This window comes from Hyperolius riggenbachi, chromosome 3, assembly GCF_040937935.1.
Source record: "Hyperolius riggenbachi isolate aHypRig1 chromosome 3, aHypRig1.pri, whole genome shotgun sequence".
Taxonomy (NCBI): Eukaryota; Metazoa; Chordata; class Amphibia; order Anura; family Hyperoliidae; genus Hyperolius; species Hyperolius riggenbachi.
The window spans coordinates 44,446,871-44,464,291 of NC_090648.1; the positions used below are offsets into that span (position 1 = coordinate 44,446,871).

The window sequence follows — 17,421 nt, forward strand, 5'->3', positions numbered from 1 at the left end:
AGAGTAACTGGAGGGAAATCAGGACTGATTCCACAGGATCGCAAAAGTAAAAGACCGATATTCCAGAGAAACAACTACCAGTCCAGATTTAGAAGTAACACTTCTTATAGGCCTACGCGGGATTGTAAGAAGAATTGGCAAAGCTCTCAATCCACCCTCTCAAAATTGAATAGGCAAAAGAAATCAGGGCAGTCCTCGTACTCCCAGAAGTCGTTTTGATGTTCCGTCCGTCCAGGCATCGCCGGTAGGGGGCAGACTTCAGACCTTCGGAGATGTCTGGACGGAGGAGGTCGACGACCAGTGGGTACGACAAACTATAACCGAGGGGCACCGATGGACATTCAAAACTCTACCCCTGGACATGTGTGTACACACGAACATTCCGGTGAACAAAGACAAGAGAAGTATTCTTCACAAATATGTAAAAGAATTAATCCTGAAGCAAGCCATAATCGAAGTCCCAATCAAAGAGAGAGGATTAGGAGTCTACTCTCCTCTCTTCTTCGTGAAGAAAAAATCAGGAGAACTGAGACCTGTCATGGAGCTCAGGAAGCTAAACTCGTATATCAACACTGAACATTTCAAAATGGAAACTTTGCAAACTATAGTGAAAGTCCTGTTAGTCAAGGATTGGGCTCTCTCCATAGACCTGGAGGATGCATATCTGCACATTCTAATCCACACGAACTATCAGAAATACCTAAGATTCGTGATAGGGGACTTACATCTACAGTTCAGATGCCTTCCATTCGGCATATCAACTCTATCTAATAGAACCTTTGAAAATGTCCTGGGCGCACCAGGACATTTTCAAAGGTTCTATTAGCATTTGTGGGAACACTAAGAATGAGGGGTCTCAGACTACATCATTATTTAGACGACCTGCTATTACTCCACCAAGATCAAGAAACCATATGTCAACACAAACAGCTACTCATTGCAGAACTACAGAGGTTCGGTTGGAAGATCAATTTCACAAAAAGTCAGTTGGAACCGACAAGAGACATTCAATTTCTAGGGGCACGTCTCCAAACAGAACACAATACGGTCAGCCTACCGGAAAACAAACTGTTGAATATTCAGTCTCTAGTACAGGAGATGCTGAAGAACGAGGTTATAACAGCAAGACAGTGCCTCAGTCTACTGGGAACATTAACATCTACCATCCCAATGGTCCGATGGGCACAATGGCATACCAGGCAGTGGCAAACGGAATTTCTTCACCAATGGAAGACAAAACAATGGAACCAACCGATCGTAATAACTCAGCAGATGCGAAACGATTTACGCTGGTGGCTGGAGAGAGACAACCTAACAAAGCCATTATACATTCAGCAGCAGAAAGGAATAATACTGACCATCCATGCCAGCCAGAAAGGCTGGGGAGCACACCTGCAGACTCACACAATACAGGGAACTTGGGCACCATCCAAGAGACAAGTATCAGCAAACGAGTTGGAGATCAGAGCAGCATGTATGGCCCTCTCCAACTTCAAGAATCAACTCCAGGGGGCAGATGTAATCTTACGTATGGACAATCTGACGGCAGTGGCATACATAAGGAAACAAGGGGGGACAAGATCGAAAAAACTTCTTCAGGAAGTTGCCCCAATTTTCAAGATAGCAGAAACACATTTCAGAAGCTTGACAGCCATTCATCTCCCAGGGATACAGAATGTAACGGCAGATTATCTAAGCAGAACTCAGTTGGACAACAACGAGTGGTCACTAGACGACAAGATTTTCCAGCAAATATGCGAGCAATTTGGCAACCCAGAGATGGATCTAATGGCAACCAGACACAACAGAAAGTGCAAGAGATTTATCTCAAGATGGCAAACACCAGCAGCGGAAGCAGTGGACGCACTAGTAGCTCCTTGGAATTTTCACATAGCATATGTGTTTCCCCCAATTCCACTGATTCAACGTTTACTTCAGAGATTGATACAGGAAGGAGTTACACTAATAGCTGTAATACCGTTCTGGCCAAGGAGGCCATGGTTCCCGCTGCAATTGAAGGTGGAACATCCCTGGCTACTACCAACAACGCCGAATCTACTTACGCAAGGACCGGTAGGTCATCCCAACCCTGCCACCTTAAAGTTAGCAGTGTGGAAATTGAGAGGAGGAAACTGGAGTCTTTAGGTTGTTCAGCAGATGTAATCCAGACCATTCTAAAGGCAAGAAAACCAACAACCAATGCCTCATACCATAGAGTCTGGTCAAGATTTGAAGATTTTTCATCGCTTCATAACATCAATCCTCTTAAACCCTTGGTAACGGATGTCTTAAGTTTTCTCCAAACCGGACTAGATAAAGGCCTAGGATACCATACACTGAAAGTACAAGTGACGGCACTGTCAGCACTAACAGACCAAAGATGGGCATTCCATCCATTGATTGTACAGTTTTTGAAAGGCGTAATGAAGCAGAAACCACCAATCAAGTCTTTCTTTCCCAAGTGGGATTTACCATTGGTCTTGGAAACCTTAACAAAAGCTCCATATAACCCTCCAGAACAATGTTCTCTCTTGCATCTGACCCAAAAAGCAGTGTTCCTGGAGGCCATGGCATCCGCCAGAAGAATTTCTGAATTGCAAGCATTAGGCCATGAAGAACCGGCCTTAACTTTCTATACAGACAGAGTAGTGTTGAGACCTATACAACATTTTGTGCCTAAAGTCTCTTCGATCTACCATTTCAACCAAGAGTGGACACTGCCAACCCTTTTTGACGAGACTAACCCATTACCCCATCCCTTAGATGTTGGAAATACTTTAAAGATCTATATAGAGAAAACTAAAGACTTACGTAAAACGGAAAGACTTTTCATTATACCAACAGGATATAGAGTTGGCCAACCGGCTTCGTCACGAACTATAGCTAACTGGCTGATGAAAACTATCCAGGAGGCATATAAAAGTAACAGTTTACCACCTCCACAGCAAGTGACAGCTCACTCTACGAGAGGTATGGCAGCCTCTTGGGCTGCATTCTGCAAAGTTTCACCTGAAAAAATTTGTCAAGCGGCCAATTGGTCGTCATTAAATACATTTATGAGACATTACAGAGTGGACCCAGCGATCAACTCTACATTACAGTTTGAATCCAGTGTGTTAACTGCTAGTTTGAGTTAATTAAACTTGTTCAACATTACACCTCATCCCTCCCTGGGTTTTTATTTGCTAGTTATCTCCCGACCGTGCTGCCATGGAAACATATGGAATACGGAAAATTGAAAACTCACCTGCCGGTAATTTTCCTTTCCAGATGTGTCCATGGCAGCACGGGGCTCCCTCCCTAGATTCGGTGTTTCCGAGTCCAAAGATTACAAGGGGGGGAGCTTAAGGGAGACATTTATAAGGATGGTCCTATAGGGGTCAAGTGGGCGGGACTTAACCCGACCGTGAGCAGTTACCAGACAGCAACAAGCAGTTACCAGGCAGCAGTGAGCAGTTACCAGGCAGCAACAAGCAAAAATAAAGAAAAGGTATTTTGTCCTGTCCCAGTGCACTGCTTTGAAAACATTGTAGTCATGTAGTGACAGGTGTCAGTGGATAAGTAGCAGTTACATGTAGTGAGTGGCAGCAGGTGCTAAGTAGTGACAGGTAGTGGGTGGTGACATAATGAGGTAAATAGTGGGTGACAAGTAGTGACAGGAAGTGGGTGCTGAGTAGTGACAGGTAGTGGGTGACAAGCAACGAGGTAAATAGTGGGTGACAAGTAGTGACAGGAAGTGGGTGCTGAGTAGTGACAGGTAGTGGGTGACAAGTAACGAGGTAAATAGTGGGTGACAAGTAGTGACAGGAAGTGGGTGATGAATAGTGACAGGTGTCAGTGGATAAGTAGCAGTTACATGTAGTCACTACTACCTGTCACTACTAAGCACCTGCTGCCACTCGCAGCAGGTGCTTAGTAGTGACAGGTAGTGGGTGACAAGTAATGGTAAATAGAGGGTGAAAAGAAGAGAGTGACAGTTGGTGTTCAGTACCGACAGGTAGTGGGTGACAAGTAATAAGGTAAATAGTGCGTGACAAGTAGTGACAGGTAGTGGGTGACAATGAATGTGGTAAATAGTGGGTGACAAGTAGTGGGTGATGAGTAGTGACAGGTAGAGGAAAAGTAGTGAGCAGCGGAGGGCAACACATCCATCTCATACCGTGCCCACCAAATGTTACATGCCCTCACCACTAGGGTGCACCCTTGGCACAAGCCTAGAAGGTCTGTGCCTAGGAACGGCCCTGATACATTTCTGTGCAAACAACTAATCACTATTAGTGAAAATTGGATGGAACTTGCTGGACAGGAGATCAGACAGGAGAAGCATGGCTGGTTTGACCTTCCCATTTGATCGTTTACCATCAAGAAGTCGATCTTCACCGGATAGGTTGGCTGCAAATCCCTTCATCTGTATCAGGCTGTATTGCTGTCAGCTGGGGAGGGAGGATATCCTGCGTCTGCAGATCCAGCAACACCTCTCTGCTGAGGTCAATGGAGCGAATCGACTGAGTAACCAGAGAGTCTCTGATCTGAACAGCTGTTAACTCTTAAGCTGGCCATACACTGGCCCGATTTGCCGCTGTTTCAACAGCAGATTCGATCACTGGGATCGAATCTGCTGCCAATCGTTCGCACTACACGCCGAATTTCGATCCATTCCGTCCGATCCCGTCGATCGCGCCGTGCGGAAAATAACCGTCGATCGCCCGCGGGTAAAGAGCGCATCGCTAGCGGCGTTCGAGTGCCCGACGACCGACGCAATAGAGCCGCATACATTACCTGCTCCGCCGGCGCGACTCCCGGGTCTCCGCTCTTTTTCTCCGCTCTGGTCTCAGGCATGCTTCCCTTCTTCTTGTCCCGGCAGGAAGTTTAAACAGTAGAGGGCGCTCTACTGTTTAAACTTCCCCCAGACAGGAAGAAGGGAAGCATGCTGGAGACCAGACCAGAGCGGAGAAGAAGAGCGGAGACCCGGGAGTCGCGCCGGCGGAGCAGGTAATGTATGCGGTATGGGGGGAAGCGGCTGCAGCACCACCACCACCACCACAGATTGTGAACGGTTTCAGGCTGAAATCGGTTCACAATCTGTTTGCAGTAAAGGTGGCCATACGATCCCTCTCTGATCAGATTCGATCAGATAGGGATCTGTCTGTTGGTCGAATCTGATGGCAAATCGACCAGTGTATGGCTACCTTTAGGCTGGTTTCACAGTGGGACGTTACAGGCGCACGTTAGAGCAGCCTGTAACGCACCCCAACGCACAGTAATGAAAAATCAATGGGCTGTTCACAGTGCCCACGTTGCGTTACAATGCGTCTACATAACGTACTGCATGCAGTACTTTACACGCGGCTAAGCCGCGTTAGACTGTTTGCACATGCTCAGTAGGTTTTTTTTTTTCATTTTATGGGCGGAGAGGAGGCGGGAAGAGGCCGCTACGTAGCCAGGCACCTGGCTACTTATTATTCACTGCACTTGCAGTGTTTACATCCTGGTACCGGCCACGGATTGGCTGGCGGGACCACGTGATGCGGAGAGCTCCGCTCACGTGGTCTCCGCAGTGCCTCCAACAGAGCAGGCGCACCAAAAGCTGCTTGTAACGCGGCTCTTGGTAGTGTCCTGCTCCAACACCACCAGGCGTTGCGTTAGGGGCACGTTATGCGACCTTTACATCCCCTCTAACGCAACGTCCTGGTGTGAAAGAGGCCTTAAAGAGGACCTGAACTCTTGCACATGACAGAAGGAAAATAGAGAAATGCACCCTGTATGTATTTAAAGAGTTTAGCCTGTCTAATTCCCCCTCATCTGTGACTCATCACAACTGTAATTTGCTCTCTTGGTTCTGTCAGCTGGCTGCATCGGCAGAGCAGCTAATTTGTAAACACAGGATGTTAACCCTATGTCTGCTTCGATGAAAGAAGGAAGTAGCCGCAATGCAGATTTACTGCAGGATTTGTATCAGCTGTAACAAATAAATGTTTTTTTCTTTAAAGGCTATCATGCTGTTGCTTATCTTTTAAAGCAGAGAGGAAGTTCTGAGTTCAGGTCCGCTTTAACTACTTTCCATCTATGCCACACACTGCTAAGTGTTTAAAGTGCTTAAAGGGGTTCTCTGGGGGGGGGGAGATTTGAAAATTAAATTGGACACTTACCTGGGGCTTCTACCGGCCCCCTGTAGCAGTAATGTCCCACGCCGTCCTCCAACGATCCGCGGTTCCCGCCGCCGGCGCCGGTCTAACGTGGCATCCCATCAGACTGCGTGGCCGCGAGAATGCTCGCTCCCACGTGCGTCATCGGAAGCTTACTGCGCAGGCGCAGTACAAGAAAACTTCGTACTGCGCAGTAAGCTCCCAATGACGCGAACAGGAGCGCACATTATTCGTGCCGGCGGCGGGGAACGGGTGATCAGAGGAGAATGGTGTGGGACATAACAGCTACAGGGGGCTGATAGAAGCCCCAGGTAAGTGTCAGATTTTATTTTCAACCCCCCCCCCAGAGAACCCCTTTAACCACTTGAGGACCGCAGTGTTAAACCCCCCTAAAGACCAGGCCATTTTTCAACAAATAGGCCACTGTAGCTTTAAGGCCTTGCTGCAGGGCCGCATAACTCAGCACACAAGTGATTTCCCCCCCAACAGTGCTCTCTGTTTGGGGGGGGGGGGGTCTGATCGCTCCCCCAACGTTTATTTTTTTTGTAAATATTTGTTTCATTATTTTTACAATAAAAATGTCTATTTTTTTTTTATTTTTTTTTTATAATCCCCACCCTCCCTCCCCCCCAACAGCCAATCACCGTGATCAGCTGTCATAGGAATCAGCCTATGACAGCCGATCACAGCTGAGCCTCTAGAGGGGAGAGCCGTGTCACACACCCAGTACAGCGCTGCCTTAGATCGCAGCGCTGTACTAAGTAAAAAGACGGAAATTTTGCCGTCTAACAGTCTCCCAGTGGCAATCGCCGCTGGGTGACTGAAGCGCTCCGCCATCCAAGCAGGGATGCGAGCGCAGCGGCGTGCGCAATCTCCTGCATTCCCCACCACCAGGACCTTACGCCGATCGGCGTTAGGTGGTCCTGAGGCTGTTGCGTTCACTCCAATTGGCATGGAGCAGTCTTTAAGTGGTTAAAGACGTTCCCAGGTGTTCCGATGCGTTTCTACGATTGTTTTTTTTTGTTTGTTTGACCTAAACAATTTCCCCTGCAGTGCATTGTGGTAACACTACTGTCAGTTTCAGTGTAATAAAATAATGTCAGCGGCACAATGCATAACACCACAGTGGTGTAACACAGCTGTGTAACGCAGGGCCGCTGCACATACCACACATACAGTATATATACCACCTTTTAGCTTATTACATTGTTTGGGGTTTATAGGTAAGGTCAGCTGGTGCTGTGTGGGGTTTTTCTTGTCTGCCTCCAGTAAAGATGCTGACTTGCAGGCTCACGGACAATTAAACAACATGAATGAATTACACAGTGAATATCAATGATTTCTTGATCTATCTTCTAGTTTTCAACTTCTCACTCTGCAATGTTTTGATTTTCTTTTTACCCCTATTCCTATCTTTTGGTAAAGTTCCTTTTAAAGTACAGCACATTCTACGTAGTGGCTGGCTAGCATACGCATTGGCTGGCTAGTGTACGTATTGGCTGGTTAATGTATGCATTGGCTGGCTAGTGTACGTATTGGCTGGTTAATGTACGCATTGGCTGGCTAGTGTACGCATTGGCTGGCTAGTGTACGTATTGGCTGGTTAATGTACGCATTGGCTGGCTAGTGTACGCATTGGCTGGCTAGTGTACGTATTGGCTGGTTAATGTATGCAGTGGCTGGCTAGTGTACGTATTGGCTGGTTAATGTACGCATTGGCTGGCTAGTGTACGCATTGGCTGGCTAGTGTACGTATTGGCTGGTTAATGTACGCATTGGCTGGCTAGTGTACGTATTGGCTGGCTAGTGTACGTATTGGCTGGTTAATGTATGCAGTGGCTGGCTAGTGTACGTATTGGCTGGTTAATGTACGCAGTGGCTGGCTAGTGTAAGCAGTGGCTGGCTAGTGTTAGCATTGGCTGGCCAGTGTACGTATTGGCTGGTTAATGTACGCAGTGGCTGGCTAGTGTACGTAGTGGCTGGCTAGTGTACACAGTGGCTGGCTAGTGTATGCAGTGGCTGGCTAGTGAACTTAGTGGCTGGCTAGTGTACGCAGTGGCTGGCTAGTGTATGTAGTGGTTGGCTAGTGAATGTAGTGGCTGGCTTGTGAACGTAGTGGCTGGCTAGTGTACATAGTGGCTGGCTAGTGTATGCAGTGGCTGGCTAGTGTACAAAGTGGCTGACTAGTGTATGCACTGGCTGGCAAGTGTACGCAGTGGCTGGCTAGTGTACGCAGTGGCTGGCTAGTGTACAAAGCGACTGGCCAGTGTACAAAGTGGCTGGTTAATGTACGCAGTGGCTGGCTAGTGTACGCAGTAGCTGGCTAGTGTACACAGTGGCTGGCTAGTGTATGTAGTGGCTGGCTAGTGTACGCAGTGGCTGGCTAGTGTATGTAGTGGATGGCTAGTGAATGTAGTGGCTGGCTAGTGAATGTAGTGGCTGGCTAGTGTACATAGTGGCTGGCTAGTGTATGCAGTGGCTGGCTAGTGTACAAAGTGGCTGACTAGTGTATGCACTGGCTGGCAAGTGTACGCAGTGGCTGGCTAGTGTACGCAGTGGCTGGCTAGTGTACAAAGCGACTGGCCAGTGTACAAAGTGGCTGGTTAATGTACGCAGTGGCTGGCTAGTGTACAAAGCGACTGGCCAGTGTACAAAGTGGCTGGTTAATGTACGCAGTGGCTGGCTAGTGTACGCAGTAGCTGGCTAGTGTACACAGTGGCTGGCTAGTGTATGTAGTGGCTGGCTAGTGTACGCAGTGGCTGGCTAGTGTATGTAGTGGATGGCTAGTGAATGTAGTGGCTGGCTAGTGAATGTAGTGGCTGGCTAGTGTACATAGTGGCTGGCTAGTGTATGCAGTGGCTGGCTAGTGTACAAAGTGGCTGACTAGTGTACGCACTGGCTGGCTAGTGTACGCAGTGGCTGGCTAGTGTACGCAGTGGCTGGCTAGTGTACGCAGTGGCTGGCTAGTGTACAAAGCGACTGGCTAGTGTACAAAGCGACTGGCCAGTGTACAAAGTGGCTGGCTAGTGTACGCAGTGACTGGCTAGTTGGCTAGTGAACACAGTGGTTGGCTAGTGTACGCAGTTGCTGGCCAGTGTACGCAGTTGCTGGCCAGTGTACGCAGTTGCTGGCCAGTGTACGCAGTGGCTGGCTAGTTGGCTAGTGAATGCAGTGGCTGGCCAGTGTAAGCAGTGGCTGGCTAGTGTAAGTAGTGGCTGGCTAGTGTAAGCAGTGGCTGGCTAGTGTAAGCAGTGGCAGGCTAGTGTACTGGTTAAGCACTCTGCCTCTGACACGGGTAACCTCGGTTCAAATCTCAGCTCTTCCTGTTCAATAAGCCAGCACTATTCAGTAAGGAGACCTTGGGCAAGACTCCAAAACACTGCTACTGCCTATAGAGCGTGTCCTAGTGGCTGCAGCTCTGGCGCTTTGAATCTGTCAGGAGAAAACTGTGATATAAATGTTCTGTGTCTGTCTACAACACTATTGCTAGCAATGGTGTACTGAGCTGCTGAGCAATGCTATGCTGATCATGTGAGGTGAGGGCAGAGCTGAGCTAACCGATCCCGACTTAGTACCAGAGTCACCCTCATTTCCCTGTAGCGAATGGCACTGCTGTCTGCTGCATAAGGTATGGGGGTCTGTCATGTTCAGCAATCAGGACTGTAGAGAGGATTATTGTACTTACCCCGCTCTTCAGCTGATGTTTCTCTCATGCTATAATAACAGCCTGTGGCCACAACTGTCACCAGTATGCAGCTCTCACTTCCTATCCGCCTGACCGTGTGACTTCTCAGGAAGATGGGGAGGAGGGAGATCGACAGATAGCAGAGCAACGTACAGCTAGAGACCCCGATATCTCTGCTCCAGTGGCGTAACAGTAGGGGGTGCAGAGGTAGCAACCGCATCAAGGCCAGAGGGGCCCTCCCTCAACCACAGTACTAACTCTTTATTGGTCCTGTGCTGATAATATCCACTTCTATAGTGGATTTGAATAGTAGTAATCATTAACACAGTTTTCCATCCCCTTTTTGCACCTCTGACACTGTGGTTGTCCTTGATTGGTTTTGGTGTGTTGTATCAGTTGTTATCTATAACAAGCTTGGGGGGCCCCAATGCTAAACATGCACTGGGGCCCACGGCTTCTTGGCTATGCCACTGCTCTGCTCGTCTCGCCAACATACAGAGCTAGGAAGCAGGCTAGAGAGTGAGACCCCGATATCTCTCCTCACCAACAAACAGGGCTCAGGGAACAGCCACTGATTATTAGCAGCTGCCACTGTGCCAGCAGCAGTAACAGCCACTGATTATTAGCAGCTGCCACTGTGCCAGCAGCAGTAACAGCCACTGATTAGCAGCTGCCACTGTGCCAGCAGCAGTAACAGCCACTGATTAGCAGCCGCCACTGTGCCAGCAGCAGTAACAGCCACTGATTAGCAGCTACCACTGTGCCAGCAGCAGTAACAGCCACTGATTAGCAGCCGCTACTGTGCCAGCAGCAGTAACAGCCACTGATTATTAGCAGCTGCCACTGTGCCAGCAGCAGTAACCACCACTGATTATCAGCTGCCACTGTGCCAGCAGCAGTAACAGCCACTGATTAGCATCCACCACTGTGCCAGCAGCAGTAACAGCCACTGATTAGCAGCTGCCCCTGTGCCAGCAGCAGTAACAGCCACTGATTAGTAGCTGCCACTGTACCAGCAGCAGTAACAGCCACTGATTAGCAGCTGCCACTGTGCCAGCAGCAGTAACAGCCACTGATTAGCAGCTGCCACTGTACCAGCAGCAGTAACAGCCACTGATTAGCAGCCACCACTGTGCCAGCGGCAGTAACAGCCACTGATTATTAGTAGCTAACACTGTGCCAGCAGCAGTAACAGCCACCGATTAGCAGCTGCCACTGTGCCAGCAGCAGTAACAGCCACCGATTAGCAGCCGCCACTATGCCAGCAGCAGTAACAGCCACTGATTAGCAGCTGACACTGTGCCAGCAGCAGTAATAGCCACTGATTAGCAGCTGCAACTGAGCCAGCAGCACTAACAGCCACTGATTAGCATCCACCACTGTGCCAGCAGCAATAACAGCCTCTGATTAGCAGATGCCACTGTGCCAGCGGCAGTAAAAGCCACTGATTAGCAGCCGTCACTGTGCCAGCGTCAGTAACAGCCACTCATTAGCAGCCGCCACTGTGCCAGCAGCAGTAACAGCCACTGATTAACAGCTGCCACTGTGCTAGCAGCAGTAACAGCCACTGATTAGCAGCTGCCACTGTGCAAATCGATGAGTGTATGGCCACATGATTAAAAAATTATTACATCTGTCCATCAAATTCAACCACAAAAGGAAAATAAAATGTTAACTGTCCTGAGATCCCAGTTGGTCCGAGGGAAAGTACTACTTATTCCTAATACTTTTTTTACTTGCTAGATACTGAACAGATGTTATCATAGACAAGGGCTTTTGTTAAAGTAACTTTCCTGTGGAGTTTTGTCACAGGAAATGTTTTCTTTTGTTATCTACAAAATATATCAACAACTCACAAATGCAAAAGTGCTAAAAAGTAGGTAAGAAAACAAAGGCATTTTAATTTTGAAGGCACAAAAACCATCTTCTACGTCACAACCCATCTTCTGTAAACACAATTGGTAAATGTGGTGGTAAAAATATAAAGTGCATGGTAACCAATGCTCGGAGCCTTGCAAATAAAATAGACGAACTAGAGTTCATTCTGAATGACAAAGGCTATGACATTGTGGGAATAACCGAGACATGGATGGATGAAAGCCATGACTGGATAGCTAATTTAAAAGGATACAATGTGTTTAGGAGGGATAGAACAGGGAAAAAAGGTGGAGGGGTTTGTCTCTTTGTTAAGAATTCTTTTACAGCTGTCCTCAACGATGAGATGGAGGAAGATTGCGAAGATGTGGAGTCCGTTTGGGTAAATATTCATGGTGGAAATAAAAGTTGCCAATTGCTTATTGGGGTATGCTACAGGCCACCTCTTATTAATGAAGCTGCAGAACTGTGATTACTACAGCAGATTGAAAAAGCTGCAGGTAAAAATGAGGTCATAATTATGGGCAACTTCAACTTTCCAGACATTGACTGGAGTATTGAGGCTACCCATTCTGGTAAAAGCAGCAGATTTCTGGCAGCACTACAGGACAATTACTTGACTCAAATTGTAACGGAACCAACTACGGGGAATGCATTGCTGGATCTGATCATTTCTAATAGACCAGATAATGTATCAAATGTGCAGGTTCAAGAACATTTGGGAAATAGTGATCACAACATGATAACGTTTGATCTGGTGACTGATAGGCCACGGGACAGCGGGACCACTAAAACTATGAATTTTAGAAAAGCAAAGTTCACTCAAATTAGGCAGGCACTAAGTTTGGTGAACTGGGATAATGTACTACAAGGGGATGACACTGAAGGGAAATGGCAAGCTTTTAAACTCATTTTCAATCAATATTGTAGTATGTATATCCCATATGGAAACAAAATGTTTAGGAATAAAAGGCCTCTATGGATGAATAGAAAGGTTAGGGATAAAATGAAGAGGAAAAAGAGTGCCTATAAGGTCCTAAAACAGGAGGGGACCGAGGCTGCACTAAGCAATTATAAGGAGTGCAATAAAAATTGTAAAAAAGAAATTAGGCTGGCAAAGATCGAAGCTGAAAATCAAATCGCTAGGGATATCAAATCTAACCCAAAAAAGTTTTACAAGTACATCAACTCTAAAGGTTGACTGTATAGGACTCCTAAAGGATAAGGGTGGGAACTCAATGGTGGATGACCAAGGTAAGGCAGAGTTATTAAATGCTTTCTTTGCTTCTGTCTTCACAAAGGAAACAGCACTGTTGCAAATTACAGAAGCAGAAGAGTCTCAATCTTCTAACTGTAATATTAAATACTTAACGCAGGAAGAAGTGAAGGCAAGACTAAATAAATTAAAAATAGACAAGGCACCTGGCCCGGATGGCATGCATCCTCGGGTCCTAAGGGAATTAAGTTCAGTTATAGATAAACCCCTTTATCTTATCTTTTGTGACTCTCTTGCAACTGGCAGAGTCCCAGTGTATTGGCGTACAGCCCACGTTTTCCCATTATTTAAGAAGGGCAAATAATCTGATCCAGGAAATTATAGACCTGTAAGCTTAACATCAGTTGTATGCAAACTATTTGATGGGTTACTAAGAGACACTATACATGACTTCATAGTAGAAAATAATCTTATTTCTCAGCATCAACATGGGTTTACTAAAGACAGGTCCTGTTTGACTAACATGCTCAGCTTTTATGAGGTAGTGAATGCTAATATGGATATTGGGAAAGCTGTAGATGTGATATACTTGGACTTTGCAAAGGCCTTCAACACTGTTCCCCACAAAAGTCTGGTGCAAAAGTTGAGGATGCAAGGACTGGGGAAGAGTCTGTGTGCATGGATATGGAACTGGCTAATGGACAGAAAACAAACAGTTGTGGTCAATGGATCGTACTGAAAATGGGAGACTGTTAGCAGTGGGGTCCCACAGGGGTCTGTACTGGGTCCAGTGTTCTTCAATTTATTTATTAATGACCTAGTAGATGCAGTAGTGAGCAATGTTGCTATTTTTGCAGATGATACAAAATTGTGCAGAATCATCAACTCTCAGGAAGATAGTGTCATATTGCAACAGGATCTGGATAGGATGGCTATATGGTCACATAAATGGCAGATGAAATTCAATATTGAAAAATGTAAAGTCATGCATTTTGGTCGTACCAATGGTCTAGCACCATACAAAATAAATGGGATACAGTTGGGGACATCAAACTTGGAGAAGGACTTAGGAGTACTCATCGACAACAAGTTAAATAATCATACTCAATGCCAAGCCGCTGCAGCTAAAGCTAACAAAATTTTGGGATGCATTAAAAGGGAAATAAAAACTCAAGATGCTAGCATAATATTGCCCCTGTTTAACTCTCTAGTAAGGCCACATCTGGAATTTGGAATTCAATTCTGGGCACCACATTACAAAAAAGATATTGCAGTTTTAGAGCAGGTGCAGAGACGAGCAACAAAATTGATACGTGGGATGGAAGGTCTCACTTACCAAGAAAGGTTAGATAAACTGGGTTTATTTAGTCTAGAGAAAAGAAGCCTTAGAGGGGATCTAATTAACATGTATAAATACATCAGAGGGCAATATAATAGCTTGGCAGATGAGCTTTTTGTCCCTAGGCCTTCTCAAAGGACTAGAGGACATGATCTGCGCATGGAGGAAAAAAAGTTTAGCCATTTATTTAGGAAAGGGTTCTTTACAGTAAGAGTGATTAAGATGTGGAATGCATTGCCACAGGAAGTCGTTATGGCAAACTCTATACCTGCATTTAAAGGAGGCTTAGATGTTTTCCTTGCGTTGAAAGACATCCATGGCTACAATTACTAGGTAATGCCTAATGATGTTGATCCAGGGATTTTATCTGATTGCCATCTGGAGTCGGGAAGGAATTTTTCCCTTTTGGGGCTAATTGGACCATGCCTTGTAAGGGTTTTTTCGCCTTCCTCTGGATCAACAGGGATATGTGAGGGAGCAGGCTGGAGTAGTACTTTGTTCATACAACACTTGGAACATGTAGGTCTACGCACTTTTCGTTTTAGCAATAATAGGTGAAAAAAGTTTATTACACATATGGAACTCACAGATTTGCTCTTCAACAAGAGCTAAACACAGTATTATATTAAAATAATTTTCTGCGCAGAAAGTATTTAAAAACCACAAGGGGCCGTCACGTTCTAGATGTTAGTCAGGCTATACTTGCTTACAGAGACAGCGATCATGCAGATTCAAAACGTCTGTGTAGTCAAGCATCCACCTCCTACCACTGCAGCCACACAGAAATGCTGACACACTCACACAGCAGCTGCCTCCCTGCACAAAATGAGAAATAATGAATTTTTGTCATTTCTTTCTTAATCTTCCTGTTAAAATGGATTTAGAAAAAAATAATTCTTAGCAAAATGTACCATTCAAAGAAAGCCTAATTGGTGGCAGAAAAAATGAGATATAGATCAATTCATTGTGAAAAGTAGTGATAAAGTTATTGGCGAATGAATGGGAGGTAAGCGTTGCTCCGATGCATGAGGTTTTCGACACTGTGGGGCTGAACGGATTAAAGAAAACCTGTAACTAAGAAAAGTTCCCCTGGGGGTACTCACTTTGGGTGGGGGAAGCCTCCGGATCCTATCAAGGCTTCCCCCGTCGTACTGTGTCCCACGGCGATCTCGCTGTGCCCCGCCGAACAGCGGGGATGTAAATATTTACCTTCCTGACTCCAGCGCAGGCGCAGTATCGGCTCTACGCTCGGAGATAGGTGGAAATAGCCGATCACTGTCGGGCCGCTCTACTGCGCAGGCACATGTCTCCTGCGCCTGCACAGTAGAGCGGACCTGACAGAGATCGGCTATTTCCGTGCTGAGAGCCGCAACAGCGCCCCCGCTGGAGCCAGGAAAGGTAAATAAATCAGGCTTGTCAGGGGAGGATTCCGGGACACTTCGGGAGAGCCAGCGCTGGATTTCCTGCAGCTACAGGGATGGGGAAGCCTCATTGGGACTCTAAGGCTTCCCCCTCTAGAGGTGAGTACCCCCCAGGGCATGTTTTTTTTTTTTTTTGTTACAGGGTCTCTTTAAGGGCTTGCTGCAGGGCCGTACAACTCAGCACACAAGTGAATCCACTCCCCCTTCCTTTTCTGCCCACCAGCAGAGCTTACTGTTGGTGGGGTTGGTGGGCTCTGATCGCTCATGCAGTGTTTGTTTGTTTTTTTAGTTATTTGCTTACATTTTTAAATACATTTGTCTATTTTTTTTTTTATATATATATATTTTTTTTTTTTTACCCCCTCCCTCCCCTGCCAGCCAATGACAGCGATCGGCTGTCATTGCTCACTGGCATCAGCCTATGAGAGTCGGTTGCTCCTGAGCCTCTCTATAGGGGACATCCGAATGACTAGATGCGCTTTACAGTGTTTACAGTCTCCAAGCAGTGATCGCCGCTGGGAGACTGATAACGGAGTGGAGTTCCGTCATTCAAGTGTAGATTCGCTGCATCTGCGTCCGCGATATCCTGCAAAACCCCTCCCCAGGACTTGATGCCTTTCTACGTTAGGGGGTCCTGGGTATACTCCCGATGCCAATCGGCGTTAGGGGGTCCTGGGTATACTACCCTCCCGATGCCGATCGGCGTTAGGGGGTCCTGGGTATACTACCCTCCCGATGCCGATCGGCGTTAGGGGGTCCTGGGTATACTACCCTCCCGATGCTGATCGGCGTTAGGGGGTCCTGGGTATACTACCCTCCCGATGCTGATCGGCGTTAGGGGGTCCTGGGTATACTACCCTCCCGATGCCGATCGGCGTTAGGGGGTCCTGGGTATACTACCCTCCCGATGCCGATCGGCGTTAGGGGGTCCTGGGTATACTACCCTCCCGATGCTGATCGGCGTTAGGGGGTCCTGGGTATACTACCCTCCCGATGCTGATCGGCGTTAGGGGGTCCTGGGTATACCACCCTCCCGATGCCGATCAGCGTTAGGGGGTCCTGGGTATACCACTCTCCCGATGCCGATCGGCGTTAAGGCGGTCAGGAGCCAGGAGGGGTTTAAATTGCACCTGAACTCTTGCACAGGACAGAAGGAAAAGATAGAGAAATGCACCCTGTGTGTATTTAGCAAGACGTTTTGAATCAGGATGATACCATTTATTGGCTAACTTAAAAGAATAAGCGTAAGCAAGCTTTCAGCTGTATAGCCTTCGTCGGGCTTCAATCCTGTTTACTTTTTTTTTCTTGTTTGTTTTTTATTTGTTTAATTTTTCAAAATAAATGTGTCTATTATTTTTTTTTTTTTTAACTCCCTCCCTCCCCCCGCCAGCCAATGACAGCGATCAGCTGTGATTGGCATCAGCCTATGAGAGCCGATCGCTCCTGAGCCTCTCTAGGGGACAGCTGAGTGACTCGCAGCGCTGTACAATATAAATAGACAGCGGTTTCGCCGTCTAACAGTCTCCTAGCGGCATATTTATAGAATTTAGCCTGTCTTATGCTGGGAATACACCATGAGTTAATTTTGGCAGGTAAATAACTCGATAGATAATTTCCAACAGGTCTGATCTGATTTTGATCGTTTTTCTGATTGATTTTCTCATAGAAGTGAATAGAAATAGATCAGAAAGTAAATCTGCACCCCCAAAAAGCTCATTGTGCATTCCCAGCATAATTCT

At 46.8% G+C, this 17,421-nt stretch overlaps 1 long non-coding RNA gene across 1 annotated transcript in view; it reads left to right on the forward strand.

Annotated features, from left to right (window-relative positions):
- The window catches only part of LOC137562579 (uncharacterized), a 64,020-nt gene that overhangs the window by 23,924 nt on the left and 22,675 nt on the right, over positions 1-17,421 (forward strand). The window lies entirely within an intron of this gene.